Genomic DNA, 16,125 nt, shown 5'->3' on the forward strand with positions numbered 1-16,125 from the left:
TTTCCCTAAGCAGGCATGGGGCTGCTTCTGATGTTCTTTCAGTCCAGGTAGGAAAAGCTTCTACCCATCCCGAGAATGTACATACCACGACCAGCAGGTAACGGTAGTGAGGTTTCGTTTCAATGAAATCCACTCTCAGGTGTTCAAAGGGCAGTGTGCCTTTCAGCTGAATACCCGGAGGTTTTTGTCTGAATCCCCGAGAGGCAGCATTAACCTGTGAGCAGGCAACATGGCCTAGGTGGGTCACTTGGTGTGTCTGGCTTACCAGAGTGTGTGCCAGCTCCTCCAGTACCAATAATTTGCCACTTGGCAATTCCCACCATCCCTTTTCAGTCTTGATGGCCCCTTCCACTTTGTCTAACCTGACAGCCATTGTCCTTGTTTTATCAGGCTAGTGCCAACAGTATATAGGACCCAATTAGGGTCTGGAACCTTGAGCCCTTCTTTATTTTTATTTTTTTTTAAGGTAGAACCTAGCATTTTATTTAGATCTTTATTAAACTGTTGGAATTGAGAACCAGACATACGTAATAAATCTCCAAAAATAGATCCTGAAAGGCGCTTTCTGCTTAGGGCAAGCAGTCATGGAATAAGCATGTAAACAAGCTGACTTCTCTGTAACACACCAGCCAAGTCAGCTTTCTCCATGGCCAGCTGCACCAGCTCTGCCCTCCCTTCTGTTAACACCAGCCAGAACCCCTGTAGGTCTAACCCAAGGTTTTTCTGTAGGACACTTTGGCCTACCTGGGAATGCTGGAAACATGTTAAAGGAATCATGGTGTTGAGGAAAAAAAAATCTTTTAAAAGCTGCCATCTGAGGTGATGGCTTCTCTGTACTTACGCCATACCCCAGAATACAATAAATAAGCAATTAGGAAATGTTCAAGTATGAAGGGATTTCCTTCTCCCCGCCAAAAACACTGCTCTCTGAAGGAAGCTGGTTTCTCTATAGCTACACCAGCTGTCCAGAAAGCTCATTGGACCTGGTTTTGAAAATAAAGCAAAGTTAAAACCCTGGGAGGAGTTCTTGTGCAGTGTGGAGTACTCAGTCTTTCTTATAAAGAAAAAAAATAAAGTTATCTGGTACCAAAGTACGCAACCTACAGACCCTCGGGTGCTGCCCTGTGACTTCTCTGTATGACATCACAAGGGTGCCAAGTGCCTGTGTTTCTAGAGCTAGGAATTGGTGGTTTGGCTAGTGCTGAAACCGTGCATAGGATTGGTTTACTAAATAAAAACCTTATTACGTACGTCCTCCAAAAGACAGCTGAAAGTGGAGAGATTCTGATTTGGTGCTGTTTAAGAGATGGCGATTAAGAGCATAAGCACCAGGGAGATTGTTTAATAGTAACTGCCTTTTTTTTTTTTTTTTTTTTAATGTCAGGCTAGAGCTCCAGCTGGAACTTGCGTTACATGCAAGAATGATTGGATAGGGAACACTCCCTGACAAAGAGCTACAAAATTAGAAGTGGATCAAGTTATAGGGAGGATAAAGGAAGGCTTCACATTCATAATAGAGCTCAAGACATTACAAATTCATGCTGACAGGGCTGTGGCATTGCCAGACGAGAAGTTATCATGGAACTACAAGTACTTTACGTGCACATTACAAGGACAATTTCAGCATTTGGTGGGAGAGTCAATGCAATTAGGATTTTAGAAGGTTGGGTGAGCTTTGCGCAGTGGCAGTATCGTAGCCAATGAGGTTTATCCGAGGCGCGATTATTGTTAAAAAGAAAAAATTTAAAAAAAAAAAAAGAAGGTTGGGTGATAGGGCACACAGGTTCAATTTCAAAGCATTATTTACTACAATGCTGTTGATTTGTTTCTAGGCAGTTACACGGATCACCTATGCTCACTAAATTCATTATAATGGTGAACAAAACACCTAGGGACAGAATAGCAAGCCCAACTTACAGTCCCCCACACAAGCTAAAATTCATGTCATTGACTATAGAGTGACTGCAACTGATCAGGAGCTGAAAGAGAACAGAAAAATTTAGGAAGAAAGGCCCTTTCCCGCAGAGCTTGAAGGCTTCTCTGTAGCCTACGCCAACAAGTCAGGGGGAAAAAAGGCTAGCACTTTCAATATTTAAGCTTTGGGGGCACTTCCCATGGGAAGCTGTCCCTACCAAAGTGGCCATAGGCTGCAGTCCTCTGATAAATTGTGAGCCCTTCTTTAAAACAACCCCCAGATACCTTACCTCCTCCTTGTAGATCTGTGCCTTCTTTGACACCTGGTAACCTGCTTCCATCAGCAGCTGGAGCAGCGCTTTTGTCGCTTTCCAGCATTTTTCTTTGGACTCAGCAGCCAGCAGCAGGTCTTCCCCTTATTGTAGAAGCCGACATCCACATTCTTCTGGATGGAATGAGTCCAGGTCAGAAGCCAAGGCTTCCCCAAAGATGGCTGGGGAGCTCTTAAACACTTGTGGGGAGGGGGGGTCCAGATGAGCTGGACCCGACTGGTGCTCCAACTGGATCTTCCCATTCAAAGGCAAAGATGGGCTGTGATGCTGGGGCTAGGCGTATGCGGAAGGCATCCTTGAGATTTAGGCGAGTATTAACTTTAATTCTTGGCGGGAGGAGGCTAAGTAAGGTATAGGGATTTGCGACAGTGGGGTGTAAAGTCACAGTAGCCTGGTTGACTAGTCTGAGATCTTGTCCAGGCCTAGAGTCCTGTCCTCCTTCCTTTTTGACTGGCAGGGTCGCCGCATTCCAAGCTGACTGGCACTCTACTAGAATGCCTGCTTGCTTCAATCTATTGATGTGGGGCAGTATGCCAGCTCAGGCCTGCTGGGGTCAACAAGGGCAACAGCAGGAGGGGGAGGCTACAGGGTTGGGTAGACGCGGGGGTCAACCTGGAGGGTCCCTTGAAGCCTGAACAGCCTTGCGTTTCAGGTCTTCTCATCATGACCTTGTCATAGGTGGGATCTCCCATAATGGCTCCCGACATCTCCTCCTTTTTTATTTTTTAAAACAGCCAGATGAATCTCTGTTGCAAGCTTCTGAGTGCTCTGCCGAAGAGTTCTGATGATACAAGGTAGAATAACAGCAATAATAATAATCAGTGCTATTGCAGCAATGTAACTAAAAATAGTAGACAAATATTTTTGGCAGAGATAAAGTTGGAGAAGATTTTAAAGAAATCACTGGCAGCTCCAGCGGTGGTAAAATCCAATCGAGAATGCTCTATTGTTCTAACCTGTCCATGCAATCTATCTAAATCTAAACTTATGCTAGAACTATTCTATACCCCTGAAATATGATTTTTAATTTTTTTTCAGTTGTAATCAGTCTCATTAACCTTTAAGGGTGTTACACAAACCCACCGGTAGTCTGCGTGGCAGAACAATGCTAACTTTACTTTTAGGGCTTGCAGTTCTGTTCCGATATGCATCACCGCTTCCTCCAGAGCATCCACCTTCATCTCCAGTCCTCTGGCCACCACCTCTCGAGCAGTCAAAGCCAAGGAGACACCCTTTGACATAGTATCAACATATCGTGCAGTATGCACCCGCCAGGTTAATGCAACTGCCGCTGGCAAGAAAGTAAAGCAAGCATAGCAATAAAAACCCTTTTAGGAGAGGCTGATGATCCCTGTAGAGAAGCTATTCTCTGCTCGATGGCAAAGCGACTCATTTTGTCCCCATGTGGGTATGGAGGCTTGCTGAGTTGCCTGCATAGGACGTCCTGGTTGCAGGTCATGAGGGATCCGATCTTCATCCAAAGATAGATTACTGAGATAAGCTTTAGAAACAGACTTAGGGTGTCTTTTTTAAATAATTAAATCTGTTAGCAATACAACATAACAAGGAACTATCTCAGAAGTGAGTCTTAGTGAACACTAAACCTTAACTAACAAAACTAGAAGCTTAGCTTAACAATTTACAAAACTTAATATTCAGTGATTTTTTTCATTATGGAGGCATTAACCTTGTAGCCAGGGAAGGCTTTAACCCATCAAATAAAAATGAGGTCTGTCAGGGAGCTGGGAAAAGCCAAGCAGCCGTCTTGGATTTCCCATAGCCCCGACTCTTTGATTTTCAGTTATTGTTCACCCATTTTTAATTACCCAATTTAGGAGTAGACTGTTGCCATGTTTTAAGGACATTAGGATAGCACAAGTCTAACAGTGAGGGGTTATTTTTTGTAGAAGCAAAATGAGCTTTTACATGTACCATAATCTTAAATAGCACTTATTTACTTTACTAAAGTAACAAAAGATTTTAAAAACAAATATAAATCACTTAAAGGCAAAGAAATTTATAATCTATTATTGAAAGATTTATTTTAAGAAAACTTTGTTTTCTTAACACAGAGAGTAGACTAAATTTCAGTCTGTGACCAATTTACCAGATAGCAAACAAACAAAATTTATCAGTTAATCTTAGAAAAGCCTTTTTTATAAATCTTGAAGAACTAGCAGTATTTTTTTTATTTTATTTTTTTTTACTAGCAGTATTTTTTTAAAGGCATGAGAGTGAAACCATATAAGGCTTACTTAAAATCTAATTAAATTGTAATTGACAAAGTAGCCTGGTCATTGCTGTGACTTGTAACACTTTAACATGATAACTAAAATTATAACTGACAACATTTTACCAGGACATATCAGACTTTTATGAATTTCATATAATTTTTAGGATATCTATATAAGTAACATCAACCATACAATATAACCTGAGAAGATTTATCACTCCTCCAACAATAATTTCTATGCAATTTAACATGTCAAATGAACTCAGGTAGTTTAATAGCTCTTTGGGATGTCTCAGGGGCCCTCTGAAGCATCCCAAAGTCAGCTAGAGCTCAAGCTATTTAGGCAGTTTCATCAATAAATATCAAAAGGGTTTATAGTACTCTGTCAGGTAGAATCATATAGATCACTGTGAAATAATATATTTACTTAGCCAAAGTACAAAAGAAGATTTTAAACGTAAACATAGAACAGATCACTTCAGAGGTAAAGAGACTTAAAATCCATTATCAAAGGCAGTTCACCATCTCAAGAAAACTTTTATTTATACACAAAACTCTTCCTTTGGAGTGTACTTTTCATCAAACCTTCTTAACACTTTCTGTACCCACTACTTTGTTCTCCCACCCTGAAACAGCCACCTGTAAGTCAGACCTACTTCCTTTTCCTTCATAAAATGTAACTTCATTCCTCATACCTTCTTTACTGAACACGCACATCTTACTTTCCTTAAGCAACCAAGAATTGACTTTTATATTAGCATTCTATAGATTGGTGAACATAAATATCAGTGACAATTTCTAAAAAAAATTTAGCGAACATCTCAGGATGGCATCAAACATTATTCATCTGTACTCTCAAATCTCTTTAGTTTTTCTGTAAAGGGAAATCAGTGTTTAGTAATAAATGTTTCAAAATCTTATTTTATTTGGAAATGACCTAATTATTTAATAGACTTCTAATACTTAGTTTAGCACAACCCTTAGAAATTCAAGTTACGCCAATCTGGAGAGACTATTGTAGACAGATATTTAAAGAATAATTATTCTTATAGAGTTTATTAAAAAGTTGAAATAAATAAAAGTTTTAAAGGCGTTCCAGATTCTTGTGTCCAGGACTGGGGGACTAGAAAAAAGGGAAGGATAGGAAGGGCTAAGGAGAGGAAAGAGAGAGGGAAGGGGAGAGAGGTCAATAAAGTCTCTTGTTCCCTACCGGTCGGGGCACTCTGGTTTTCATTTTATGTTAGATAGGGAAGAGGTTAATTCTTTTCCTTGAGGCAAGGAACGCCAGGCCCCGAGAGCACAAGTTGTCACTTGCTCTAGGGCCTTTTTATCTAAATTCATCTGATTTCTGACTGATTCAAATTTATCAGTTCCTGCCAGCATTTCCTGCACAATATGTTGTGGACCATGTTTGCGGTTATCTCTATCTTGCTTACGGGCCAAATCCTCATATTCAGTTCTCCAAAGTAGATATTGTCCTCCAGATAAACAAGTCTTAACAACTGTCTTCCAATCATGGTCATCCATCTAGCTGCCAAAGTGTCCAATGTTTGAGTTCCTTAATCAATTTTATTGGAAGGGGATCCTAAGAGGGGCCTTTTTCATCCTCTACATCAAGTAATACAGGAAAACAAGCCTCAAGATGAGGGTCAAAATCATCTCCAGGCTCTGAAAGCACCCTTCTTTGTGAAAAGCCCAAGGGAGGACACTTACCCCTATATGGAGGGGGAGGCATGGGGGGTTGAGATCGCCCCATGCTTTTTTTACCCTGTTCTAAGGATGCTTTAAGAATTTTAAGATTGAATTTTACAGAAGGCCTAATTGGAGATGTATCTCTTAAGCTTCTAGGAGCGTCTTCGGCAAAAAGGACCAATCCTCATCAGAATGATAACGAGCTGCTACTTCTAAATCTTCCTCATCTTGGGGTGAAAGCTGTTATTCTTTTTCTTCCCCACCTTCTGGATGACTATTGATGTTCATAGCAGCTAACATTTGTTTTAACAGTTGATAGCTCAGTTTGGGCTCAGCATCATCCTTATTTTCTTTAACTTTTACTCTTTCAGATTCATGAGTTGGATCTAAGACATCTCTAACCATACGCCACAGGGAGAAGGTATCAGTAGGCATCCTCTCCAGTCCATGTAGAGTATAATAATCTCTTAACTGTTTTCCCACCTTTTCCCATGTATTTAAGTTAACAGTGCCTTCTTCTGGGAACCAAGGGCATTGCTCCTGCACAAATGTGAAAAAAAAGATTGAATGCTGGCTTTTTTTACTTTAATACCTCTCTTGTTTAATAGTTGTAGTATCACCCCAATAAAAAGTTGCCTTTTTTTTTGACTCACTGTTACCCATTAGCAATTAGAAGAGAAAGGAGAGGATTTTATTCTTAGAAAAGAAGGAAGCTGAAACCTACCCACTTTTTTACCCTTTGTAGGGGGGCCTATAATGCCCTAGTGGGGTCCTACCTGAAACCTACCCACATTTTCCGCCCTACTTTTCTTATGTGGGGGGGGGGGGAGCTGTAGTGCCCTAGTGGGGTCCTACCCACCCTCCTTACCCAGCCTGTCTTATGCAGAGGGGACCACAACGCCCTGGTGGGGTCCTAGCCATTCTGAAAACTGAACAATGAGAGAATTACCTTTGGGTTCCTGTTTGGGTGCCACTTGCTGGGGTCCAGTCCCAGCGGGATCCAGGGGTACCCTCAGGATGAACAGCGTTGGCGAGTGAGAGTAAGAGAGAAAGACCAGACCAGGATGTGCAGCAGAGTCTGACAATGCTTTATTTTTTACCGTAGCTTTTATACCCTAAGTTAGTACATTTCTAAGGGGAGGTGAAGGATAAGCATACAAAGTTTAGTTTAATATTACGTCAGTTTTGTCCTTCTCGAAACCAGGGTGTTTTCTGCATACTTCTTTGTTCATGAGAGTCTTCTTTCATAGTGGATCTTTGTACATTATCTTCTGGCCTTGGGGCCTATTAACATTTTATGACCTAGGTGAAAGCAAAGCTTTTCTGTAGTCTATTCTTTATTGTTTTATTTTGCCTTGAGTTTAGCAGAAAACAGAAAGGTTGCAGTCTCATGGTACAGTAGGTTGCAACATAGTAGAAATATAATCCTGTTGACGCAAATGTCAGCCCTTTTTGCAAAAGTTCTCAGCCATTTATCTAAAAAGTTAACACACAAAGACTCTGTGGCTATGATGAGACAGCCTCTGTTTTCGCACTCTTGATTAATATTAACAATTACCTTACTGTTTCCACACTAGGGCTAAACTCTTATTTTTCTAAATCCTTAACTATATTAACAATAGTTTTTACTGCACAACCTCAGTACATCAACAGCAATCAAATGTTGATCTAATAACCACTCTTAGAATAATACTTTTTGTACTCTCTAATAGGGCTTTCTCACCCCACAAAGGGCTCTGTGCATATCAGGGCCTTTTGCAATCAGGTTCTTTATGCTGTTTATGATTAAGGTGCTGTGAGCAGTCGTGTGCATTAGTACACATCTGCCAAACAAGCCAGAGTGCCAGCAAAGGGTTTTTACTTGAAACATTTCCTTCACTCCTGGCCCCTTTGTAGGGAACCAGCGCCCAGAAGATTTAATAATTAGGGTTCTATGTTGGTCTTTATTTAGTAAAGAGGAGCAGGAGAGCTCTCGGCAGGCAACGCAGACATCTGCAAAAGGACAAACAAGGACAACAGCAAGAGGGGGAGGCTACAGGGTGGGGTAGAGGCCAGGTCAACCTGGAGGGTCCCTTGTAGCCTGAATAGCCTTGCGTTTCAGGTCTTCTCATCATGACCTTGTCATGGGTGGGATCTCCCATAATGGCTCCCGACACAGGCCTCTATTGGTAGCGTGTACTGGCGCTTTCTAACCGGGATGGGGCATGGTTTGAGCTCTATTATCACTGGGGCGTGATGTTTAGCCAGCCTAGGGGGAGGGGGGTTGTCTTCCACCCAGACCTCAGGGAATAAGTGAGTTAGCTCTCTCTCATGCTTTTCCAGCCCACCCGGTTCTTCCTTCGGAGGCTCATTCAACCTTCACTCATTTTGGGGTGGTATTGAGAGAGAGAGAACGAATAAGTCTTAGAGTCCATCCGAAAGGTGGGTCTCTCTTCAGGGGAGAAAGTCACTTGTGCTTCTAGTTTGGAGAACAAGTCTCTTCCCTACAGGGGTACTGGGCACTCAGGAATGTAGAGGAATTCATGAATCACTTGGTGCCCCCCCCCCCATCTGACATTTTCTGGGCTGGCAAAACGATTTAATCATCCCTTCTCCCGATACCCCAGTTACAGCGGTAGCCTTTTTGGACAGAGGTGCCACAGGTTTTGTTACTACCGACAGTCTGCTCCTGTATCCACCATGAAGTCAATATTTTGGTCCCCCACTTTTAAGGTTACCATGGGCTCTCAAGGACCTGATATCTCTGAGTCCTGGCAGCCCTATTTAGTTTCCAAGTCAGCAAGCCCCACAACTGCGGAAGCTTCCTCTTCCTTCCTTGCCTTAGGGCATTCATTCTTCCAGTGGCCAAAACCTCGGCACTGGGCACGCTGCTTAGGCTGTAACGGGGACCAGGGCCTCCCTTGGGACCGGCTGAAGGACTGTCCTGTCCCTGGGGCAGATGAGGTTTTCCGGAGGGCCCGAGATAGACATTCCCAGAGCGGCAGCTGGAACTGTAAATCTCTTGACTGTCCTCTTTCGTTCCCTCCAGCTCTCTGGCAGAGCGCAGTCTCTGCTTAATTCCAACCTCTCCCTCCCCTTCTTGTCAGTACTCACCGGGAGAGGCGGGTATAGCTTGGGCGGTGCGGATGGAGCCGGATCCTGGAAGTGTTGGCCAGAGGCTTCTGTCACTGGGATCAGACCCTGCCAAAACAGTGACTCTACAACCTCTGGGAGAGCTGGCGGAGGAGCAGTGGCTGTTGCAGAAACTTCACCTGGCCCTGGATCGGGCATTAAGGAGGCCTCCGGTCCTGGTGGAGCACTGGGGGGCAGGCGTGTCATTATCCAGTATGGGGGAGGGGGTCAGGTCATCCCCGTCTAAATCCTGTAGAATTTCCTTTTTATCATCAGTCAATTTTTGTGCCATGAATATTTTCCCCTTTCCCTTCTGGATACAGAACCGTGTCCAAGTAGGAGGGTCTCGAGCTAACCCTAGCCATGAGTCAATAGATGGAAGCCAGACTGCTTCCACTATTGTTGAATTCATGGTGTTCTCTGGTGACCATCCTGCTCCCATAGAGGGCCATTCAACCTCACAGAGTATGTGGAGGCGGTTAAGCTTCCTCTTCACCCCACAGTCTCCTCCTAATCCCTTCTTTAAATTTTTAAACTTGCACTCAATACAGTTGCCTTAGATTCACTTCCCCCCATCTTGCTTACCTTCTCAGACCTTCTTCTACTTTTCCTTTTCTTTCTGTCTACAAAGTTCTCAGTACCCTATGTACTTCTGATATTTCCACTCAGTGACACTTAAATTGCCATTCTGCCCCCTTCCTAATTGGGGTGAGAAGAGCCTTACCTGCCAGATCCCAGAGGGAGAAGGGGGATCGGCGTGTCTTCACCTGTCAGTCAGCACAGCCAAACCAGAACATCACATGGTCCAAGATTGTTTCTCCCTTAAAGTCCGTTCTGCCTTGGTGAGTTTGATCAGGTGTGCATGAAAACACAGATGGGTTAAATATCCCATATCCCAGGCCATCTCCGGAAAAGCCAATTCATACTCACTTATGTATCCCCCTCCTTCTAGCCTAACAATTCTGAGGGGGTCAAGAATTTCACAGCAGATGAGACACCTCCTGGGGGAGGGCAGAATACATGCATACAAGGTCCAGTTTTCTATCCTAAAAATCCCCTGGTGATCACTGGTAATAATTTTCCCTGAGACGTCATGGACACACCTCCTAAATGACCTTCACAAATTCCCTTCCTAAGCACGCTCAACCATGTGTACCAATCAGTCACTGCCACCTGCCTATTCCAGGCTCCGGTGGGTCTGTGACCCTTCTAGTCCCTCCCAGGGGGGTGATCAGGCCCCCTCTTCCACCCTGCCGGGTGGGTCCCTCCTCACCTGAGCACTCCGTTCCCTTCCTGCCATCCACTACCTGCTAATGTGAAAGGTCCAGGCGTTGAGAAGCAGAATCTTTCCAGAAGGGTGAGGCGCCTTCCCCCCCCACCCCCCCAAGAAGATTCAAGCTGCAAGGCCTCGGAGTAGTCCCAAGTGGGACTTGTCTCCTCAAAGTGAGGAGTTTCCCAGCCAATGCACCAAAAGTTGTAGCCACGTGTTCCAGGAAACAAACTCACTCAGAAGGACAATGTAGATAGTGGAGTGCAGTTTATTACACCGACGGGCCCAAGGCAGGGTCTCCTCTTAGCCAAGGACCCCGACCAGCATTTGTGAAAATCTTTTATACCCCATGTGTACGTGTCTGAACCCACCACCCCAAATTCCTTGAGACTTACAGAAACAAAGGAAGGGTAAATACAATCCTAATAACCTCATCATTCATGTGCCATGTGCTTAAACAGTTAGCCAATATTCAATAAGCCTGAGGTTACACTCCGACAGGTACAGAAAATTTATGGTCTGTCTGGAGGCAGGGGTGATTAGTGTATGTGTTCTCTTAGGCAAGGAGTAACCTGGATATGATCTTCAAGGTTCCCCTGTCCAGAGGGGGTCTTATCCTTCTGTTGTCATTTCCATAGGCACTAAACACAGAGTCAGAATTCATTGGAGAGGTGGCCGAGCATGGTCAGCATGAACAGGCCTAAGATGGAGTTCAAGCCCTGTGAATTCCTTCTTCATCATCTTTTCCATTTCCTCTGCTTTCCTACAGATGCTCTCCAAATGTTAGATAGGATCAGTGACTCAGTGGACATGAATCTGAGCAAACTCTGGGAGATACTGTAGGGCAGGGGAAGCCTGGCATGCTGCAGTCCATGGGGTTGCAAAGAGTTGGACACGACAGAGAGCCTGAACAACAAGAACAACAGATGCTCTCTATTGTATTTTTCATCTCCTCCATCGAGTTTCTCAGTTCCAGAATTTGTTTGGTTCTTTTATTAAGATCTGCATCTCATTGACAAAAATTCCACTTTATTTTTTTGAGATTTCATTGTATATTCCTTTGGCATTTTCTCATGGAGTTTCTTCAAAACAGCGATTTTGAATTGCTTATCTGCTTGTTCACAAAATTCTGTGTCTTGAGGAATCCAGTGATTAGGACTCTGTGCTTCCACTGTCAGGGGGCCAGGTTCAATCCCTGGTTGGGGAACTAAGATCCCAGAAGCAGAGCAGGCAGCAAAAAAAGGAAAGAAAAAGTTTATGTGCCTATGTGCCTTTCAGATCGATTATTGGGAAAGTGTCACTTTCTGTTAGTCATGACATGCTTCTTTGATTTTTCTTTTCTTTTCTTTTTTCTTTCTTTCTTTCTTTTTTTTTTTTTTTTTTGGTAGTTTTCCATTGGTGCTTTTGCATTTTAAGGAGAAAACACCTCGTTAAGCCTTTGCTAGCCACTTTCTGTGGGGTATTCGTTTTAATGAAAGTAGTGTATTTTCTGGAGCTTTCTCTTTCTCTCCCTACCCTGCTCCACTTTTCTTGCTCCCTCTTGTGGGAGAATTCTTAAGCTTTTCTGTCTCTCTGCTCCGACAACCCACCAGGCTGCCTCTTGGAAACCTGTCTCTGGATTCCCAGAAGGTGGCTCTAGAGCTCCAGTCTGCCGGCGCCCTCGCCCAGAGCGGGGGCCGGTCTGTAGAGTTCCTGTGGGCGCTGCAGGAGGAGGGTCCCACAAGGAGCCCCCGGAGAGTGGGGGCAGATGTGGGTCCAGCAGTCGGGGCACTGAGGGTGCCCTTGGACTCTGTAGGGAGATTCCCCGGTGTGGTTCTCCCAGAGGCTCGTTGAAAGCAATTGCTTTAGCGCCCTTTGGAATGCCTGTCTGCCTCTTTCCCAAGATCCTTCCTCTCCCTTCTCCTGGAGGTCCCGCCTCCGGACGCCAGTGCCGCCGTAGACACAAACCGGTGTCTCCAGCGGTGGCTTGCCTATCTAGGGGAGCAGAGCACTTACCACTTACCTTTTCCTTGATGGGAGAGGTGGTCTCTGGGTAGATCAGCCCCCAGAGATGTTCCTTGGGGAAGAGGGGCGGGCTGAGAGCTGAGAAATCCTCTCTTACTGCCCCCTCTGCTGTGACTACATTGTCTTGGCATGCTGGAATCTCCCCCGGGGAAAGCTCACTTTCTGCAATTACTCTCCGTGTGTGTCGGAATTTGCCCAGGTCAGTTTTCTCCACCGCCGCCACCGCAAGGGAGATGGGGACAGGCTCACCGTCCCTGCAGGTTCCGCAGCCCATTCAGAGGTCCGTCTGCCTGGCACCAAGATGAACAGATAGGCGAGATTCCTCCCAGGTTCCCTGACACGTGGCCCTAGGTCTCACAGGCGCCTGGTTTTGTTCTTGAAGGGATGGTTTGTCCGTTGTTCTGTGCTTCCTCGCTCAGTTGTGGCCGACTCTTTGCTACCCCATGGACTGTAGCATGCCAGGCTCCTCTGTTCTTGGGGATTCTCCAGGCAAGAATACTGGACAGGGTTGCCATCCCCTCCTCCAGGGGATCTTCCCAACCCAGGGATTGAGCCCAGGTCTCCTGCATTGCAGGCAGATTCGTTTTAAAAGGAGGCTAAAAGGGAGAAGGAGGCAGGAGAGGGTAAGATGGTTGGATGGCATCACTGACTCAATAGACATGAGTCTGAGCAAACTCTGGGGGATAGTGGAGGACAGGGAGGCCTGGCATGCTGCAGTCCATGGGGTCGCAAAGAGTCTGAGCACACACGTATATTCTTTGCATCACGTCTCACTATCTAAAAATATTAATTTGTGTATGTTTACTAATTTTTTAGAGTGCCCCTCCAAGGGAAAAGCAGCCTCCCTGAGAGCAAAGATTGATTTTCATCCCTGTATCCGCAGAGATTAGACATAAGAAGCTCAGTTAATGACTGAAGATCGAATGAATGAGGCCATTAGTTGACTGCTTGAATCAGCTTAAAACGTTTCATTGTGTTAGTCGCATTCCCCTAAAAAAGACGGTAATCTTCTTAAACTATAAACGCTTGTGGGTTGACCTGTGTCTTCTATTTCTCAGGAGAAATGGAGACGCACGGGTACTTTTGTTTTATTTGTGGGCGGTCGGGGGGTGCTGTGCTAGTTTTTCTGGCCGTGTGCAGGATCCCCGTAGTTGCAGTGAGCAGGGGAGACTCTCCGGTTGAGGTGCTCAGGCTTCTTGTGGCGGTGGCTTCTCTTCTTGCAGAGCGTGAGCTCTGGTAGTTGTGATTCACAGGCTCTGGAGCACGGGCTCAGGAGTTGGGGCACGCGAGCTGAGTTGCCCTGCGGCATGTGGAATCATCCCAGACCAGGGATCGTCTGGAAACGATCCCCCGAATTGGCAGATGAATTCCTAACCACTAAGTCACCAGGGAAGTCCTGATGGGTGCTTTTTTTTAATTTTTAATTTTTGTTATTTATTTATTTATTTAATTTATTTTTATTAGCTGGAGGCTAATTACTTCACAACATTGCAGTGGGTTTTGTCATACATTAACATGAATCAGCCATGGAGTTACATGTATTCCCCATCCCGATCCCCCCTCCCACCTCCCTCTCCACCCGATTCCTCTGGGTCTTCCCAGTGCACCAGGGCCGAGCACTTGTCTCATGCATCCCACCTGGGCTGGTGATCTGTTTCACCCTAGATAATATACATGCTGTTCTCTCGAAACATCCCACCCTCGCCTTCTCCCACAGAGTCCAAAAGTCTGTTCTGTACATTTGTGTCTCTTTTTCTGTTTTGCATACAGGGTTATCGTTACTATCTTTCTAAATTCCATATATATGTGTTAGTATTCTGCAATGTTCTTTATCTTTCTGGCTTACTTCACTCTGTATAATGGGCTCCAGTTTCATCCATCCCATTAGAACTGATTCAAATGAATTCTTTTTAATGGCTGAGTAATATTCCATGGTGTCTGATGGGTGCTTTTTAAGATAATACGCTTAGGACAGTATTTGTTTTGGCTTGGGGGTTTGGGGGTGGGTTTCGGTGGGTATTTTTGTTTTGGGGAGATGATATCTTAGCAGAGATTTGGATGAAATGACAAAAGAAGCCATGACACTATCTGGTAGAAGGACATTTCAGCTTTCAGTCTATAGGGAGAAGTCATCAAGATAAAGGTAGAGAGAGCCTCCATAAGTACAGCTAAGGCAGGCTTTCTTAATTTTGTTACTACAGACATCTGGAGCTCTTTGTTGTGAACACAGCATCCATACAATGTGCATTGTAGAATGTTTAGAGCATCCTTGACTTCTACCCATTAGATCAGCAGTCTCCAACGTTTTTGCCCCCCAGGGACCACTTTCATGGAAGACAATATGTTGATTCGATGCATTTATGTATTGCAGAAAGTTTACCACCATAGCATTAGCAAACACCTGCATCCCATACTTAACCTTTTTTTTTTTTTTTTTTTTTTTTGTAGTGAGAACATTAACGATGTATTGCCTTAGCAACTTTCAAGTACACAATACAGGATTATTATCTATAGTCATCATGCTGTACATTAAATCCCTCGAACTCGTTAATCCCATAGCTGGAAGTTTGTACCCTTTGAACAATAGGCAGAGATTCTGCATTTTAACAAGCTCCCAGGTGATGCCATGAGGTTGGTTTGTGGGCTTCACTTTGAAAGGTAAAATCAATCTGTAATGAAAATTGTGGTCTGATTGCCCACTGCCCAAAAATCAATAAAGAGGCCAGGTTTGTGGAAAGAAACATTTGCTTTATTTTGGATGTTGGCAATGCGGTGGAGAGGGTGGGATGTGGAATCCAGCCCAAAGTCCAACTCCCCCCACCCAACTGACAACCAGTGGGCAAGATCTTTTTTATATGGGGGAAGGGGGCTCCATGAAGAAACAGCACAGTCAGCTCTGACAGTCATCTTGAAATTAATTGGTCATCAGTGGTCAGATCAGCATCATCTCGATTGCTTTCAGTGCTGTTTATCTTCAGTTCCAGCTGATGGTTGAATGGCTCCCATATCCCTAAGACCAATTCTCAGAACTGTGGCAGCTCTTGTCATGGCTACAGTCTGGTCATCATGTCCTTAACTTCTTCCACCTGGTGGGGGTTTCAGTCTCTACAAGACAGCTCACAGGATATGGCTCAGAATATTGTCCATAGACCTGGAGGAGGAACTAAAGGTCCTGGACTTTGTTTAATGACTAAACTAGTACTATTTGGTCTCCTTTGACTGTCTTCCTTTGTGTCTGCATCTTCTCACTTCTCTGACTGAACTTATTCCTTGGCTGAAGTTTTCCCCTAGACAACAGACAGGTGGAGGATGAAGTTGGAACAGGGAGGACCATAGGGCCCTGCTCTGTTTCAAATCTGTACTCAATAAATATCAGATTAATGACAGAAATGGGAAAGGTCTACAGGCTCCAGAGGACCAGGGATCAGATTAGTGGATGAGGATGGAAGACATGGAGCAGGCGGGACTGGGTTATGGCTGTCAAGGGATGTATTTAAGTCTTGGTGCCCACTTTGCCAATTCTTATTACTAGAAGCACTAGACACATGGAAGCACATTTGGATAACAGG

At 44.5% G+C, this 16,125-nt stretch overlaps 1 non-coding gene across 1 annotated transcript; it reads left to right on the forward strand.

Annotated features, from left to right (window-relative positions):
- Positions 1–1,671: 1,671 nt before the first annotated feature.
- On the forward strand, positions 1,672–1,815 carry LOC136161971 (U4 spliceosomal RNA). Its single transcript, XR_010661828.1, has one exon. It is a non-coding gene; the product is annotated as a U4 spliceosomal RNA (small nuclear RNA).
- Positions 1,816–16,125: the final 14,310 nt, after the last annotated feature.

Source organism: Muntiacus reevesi, chromosome 2 (assembly GCF_963930625.1).
Source record: "Muntiacus reevesi chromosome 2, mMunRee1.1, whole genome shotgun sequence".
Lineage (NCBI taxonomy): Eukaryota > Metazoa > Chordata > Mammalia > Artiodactyla > Cervidae > Muntiacus > Muntiacus reevesi.